Source organism: Anarrhichthys ocellatus, unplaced genomic scaffold, assembly GCF_004355925.1.
Source record: "Anarrhichthys ocellatus isolate YVR2014 unplaced genomic scaffold, GSC_Weel_1.0 scaffold2, whole genome shotgun sequence".
Taxonomy (NCBI): domain Eukaryota; kingdom Metazoa; phylum Chordata; class Actinopteri; order Perciformes; family Anarhichadidae; genus Anarrhichthys; species Anarrhichthys ocellatus.
The window spans coordinates 2,932,189-2,936,208 of record NW_022280032.1 but is presented as its reverse complement, the minus strand read 5'-3'; the positions used below and the strand labels follow the sequence as shown (position 1 = coordinate 2,936,208).

General features: G+C 43.2%; 1 protein-coding gene across 4 annotated transcripts in view; it reads left to right on the top strand.

Moving 5' to 3' along the window:
• LOC116394626 (transcription factor SOX-6-like) overlaps window positions 1-4,020 on the top strand; it is a 104,090-nt gene that overhangs the window by 53,721 nt on the left and 46,349 nt on the right. The gene's annotated exons all lie outside the window — the stretch shown is intronic.

Genomic DNA, 4,020 nt, shown 5'->3' with positions numbered 1-4,020 from the left:
TGTGTGTGTGTGTGTGTGTGTGTGTGTGTGTGTGTGTGTGTGTGTGTTATAACATGTGCAATTAAAAGTCTCAGCAGCGTACTGGCATTCTTTAATCAGTGTGTGTGGTGCGCATGTATGTTCGAGTGCTTCAGAGCGTTCTCCTATCAGTGTGTTTGCGTGAGTGTGTGTGCGTTTGTCTGTGTGTATCTTTTTCCTCCTCTTGGCTGGCCTGTCTCCTCATGTTTGGACATATGTTGAGTTTTATTTCACAGAGACATCAATCCTGCTGGCCAGCTGTTAGGACAGCTGCTCTCTCTGTGCCTCTTCTCGCTGTATTCACTCCAGTCAGTCGCTCGGTATCTTTCTTCCTATCTGTCTGCCTCTGTTCTCTTCCTTTTTTTCTTTTCTTTAATATCGCTGTCTTTCTTCCTTTGTTTCTGTGTTATTCATCTTTCTTTATTTTCAGCTGCTCTCTGTCCTGTTCTTGCTCTCTTTCTCTCTCGTCTTTCCTCTCTGATGCTGTGGGGTCTGCAGCTGAAGTCACACCACTGACATAAATTTGGAAGTGCAAAGTGTAGCTGTCAGCTTCCATTTACACACGCTCGGTAGCGAAGTTAAGACGCAAAATGTTTTTTTTCCAGCCGTGGGTGTATTACGCAAACATCGGGCACCCACTAACACATCGGTCTTTGTTATTGTTAACATTAACTAATTTTTCAGATTAATGTTTTTTCTCTCTCTTTACCTTGGCGTTTCGACTGCAGACTTCAGGGTTCCTGAGCTTTGGCAACTGTACCCTGTGTGAGAGAAAGTGAAACAGACGCCATGTTTCCATTCCAATGCCAAGTGAATTAAAACAGAACTTTTGAAATGTCATCAAATATAAAATGTGAATGAAATATACTTCTACAAAGCAAACAAACTGGCTTCTCGAATGTAGACCCACTGCATGTCAGAAAACAAATGGAAAGTCTCTCTGCAGAATTGTTTCTGTTCTGTTGTGTATTTGAATTATGGTCAAATTTCACACTTTCACCTGGAATCAAAAACGCAAGAAAAATATACGTATCTATCTAATGACTATACAAACACAATGGAGGCGTGTCCTGTCTTGATAAAAGAAACAACGTATGATATTTCACAGACGGTGTGATGGCATTGTGTTGACATTTAGAGCCGTCGTGGTACCAAAGAGGTGGCCATAACGTAAATCTCATATACTTACATTACTAGACTCCTATCTTTTTTTTACATTGCTAAACATTGAGGATATCATTGAAAGAAGACTTAGAAATGGGATCGTACTCCCACTGACGCTCAACTAAGAACATTTTATTGAAAAGTCCATTCCATGAGCAACGTTTAAACACATGGAAACAGAGGGAGAAAAGGGAAAAAGAGAGAGAGACTCAGTCTGAGTGGAGGCCTGTGGCACACTGTGTTGTTCTTGGCAGTGGCAGTTTTGGGAGCGTTGATGCTTGCCTCACACACACACACACACACACACAGTGAGTTGCCTGTGGCTCGTGTAAAACACCAAAAACACTGTCTCTTGGCAGGTTGGCGTGGGGACAGGTGATAAAAGTGTGTTTACTCTCAACGCTCGCCGGCTCACTGGCTGCCTCTGCGCTGATTTACTACAACTCTCTCTTTACCCACTTCTTATCTCCTTCACCCTCCTTCTGTCTCTCCTTCACTTTGTTGTATTGCTCAACCATCCCTTCTCTCCGTCTCTCCTCCCTGTCTTGGTGTTGAAACCATGTGGTTTACAACCAATTCAAATCTCTGATCTCAGGGCCAAGGGTTAGAAAAAGTTTCACGTTCTAATAGAAGAGTTTAAGATAATAGAAATAAAACACCTTTTATCATCAGTATACATCCACATATTAGTATTTATATATTTGCAAGGGCTTTCTCATCTTCTCTTTCCTTTTTTTATTTTATTTCCCTACTTCCTCACATTCCTAATCTCCCATCCTTCCGTTCAAACTCACACAACTCTCTGTACTGTGTAGAAAATGAAACAAGCATCTTCATCACCTTGCTCCTCAACTCACCTTCCCCCTTGTTGATGTTTTCTGTCATTCATTTCCCTCCTCTCTCATGTCTCCCCCTCTCTTTTCCTTTACTTCTACCTTACCTTCTCTCCTCGCCCCAGTCTTCTTCCCTCTCCCTCCTCTTCTTCAAAACCATCCATCTTCCGCATTTCTCCCCCACTTGATAAAGTCGGTGTTCGGACAGCGAGGAATTTTTATCCACGCTCCAATCTAAACAGCACTTGATCCCCGACTCGGTTGCGGGGACAGATAGAGAGCCATCTAGGGTAAAACATCTCCCTCTCGTCCCTCTCTTCTTCCTCTCTTCCTCTTTTTCTCCGCACTTACACCTCACCCCCTCCCATCGCCCACTGTCTCTGAGTCTGATCTGTTTATCGGTACGGGGGGTATAAATTGTGCATCTGAGTACACACGCGGTTGACTTATGCAGATGCATCTTGAAGTTACAGGTTGTATTTTCCTCCCTAAGTGCTCCCATAAATTGCGCTTCCCTAATTTCGTTTTATAAAAGGCTTGCTGAACGAGTGCACATCGGCGTCTTTCAGTCTTGTGATGGGGAGAAAAGAAAAAAAAGCCTCACATCCTGACCCCATCCTCCAGCTTTCCCCCTCCAACCAGCAGTAAATATCACCCCATTGAACCAAAGATACACAAATACATATCCAGTGGAGTCACTTGGCCGATAACCGATAAAACGATGAAAGATTGGGTGGATTTTATTGTCCTGAGGGTGGGGAAATTATCTTAATTATCTTATTTTGCAGCAATGTGGACCATCTGTCTGGAAATACTCGTGGTTGTTTTCTCCCCAAATAAGGGAAATCACCATTATTACTGTAGTTTTTAAGTTGTTTCTTTGTCTTGGAGCTCCCTACGCTGGCTTTGTTCCCCCCCCCCCCCCCCCCCGTTTACATTGATCCCATGTGATCTGGACGGCTGCATTAGCTTATTTACAACAATCATAATCCGACTGTAAACATGCAAGGCTTTAATGGACTCAACGAGGAAGTCGTGCTCGGCCGGCGGACGGCATCTCTCGACCACACAATGGTCCCATACGCACAAACTACACATTAAGCCATTCACAATAGGCCATGTGCCCTTATGAATGCCTATAGCGCCTTTTGTCAGGATAAAGGCTCCACAAATGAGCTATTGTCCGACTTAACCATTCTAAATCAGGCAAGCCCTCAGGCGCATGTTTTCCACACAGCGCCCAAGAATGTCTCCTTTTTGTGTGTGTGTGTGTGTGTGTGTGTGTGTGTGTGTTTTGACGTCCTTGGTGACTGAGGCTTCGGCATTGGGCCCCTGCGTGACCGTGACACCATCTGTGGCGTGTCTGCTGGCACGAAAAAACTGAATATACACAAACACTAACTAGGGCCGTTTGCAGGAGTGTGCGGACATTTCCAGTATGCCCAAGGGAGCAGTTTCACATGCACACACACTCACACAGGTATTGTACACCTGAAAGTGGCGGGAGAAGTATTAACTGTGCAAAGAGTACACAGTATTAGAAGCAAAAGTAGTCATTATATAGCGGAATGCCTGCTGTTATTGTTGTCTTTTTATTACTCCAATACAGAATTGTAATGTTGTAGCTGGTTGAGAAGCAGCTGGTTTTAACCACTTTATAAAAACAGATGGGTAGTTAAGTAATAATGTAATAATGTGTTGTTTATTAATAACTTTTAGTTCATGTAAAATCCTTATTTGCAAGCTAACTTGTCAAATAAATGGAGTGGAGTTAAAACTACAATATCCATGAATGTAACAAGAAATGGAAAAAAATCCAGTTAGGTACCAGTGCCTCAAACAGTAAATGTACTTAGTTACATCCCCATCTGATACCTGACATCATGCACCACTTTACTTTGTGCATTTCTGTCTTTCTTTTGTGGAAAAGTCACACCCAAACACTCATGCTTGCACATGCCTCTCTGTTCCTTTCTCTCTCTCTCTCTCCCTCTCTCTCTCTCTC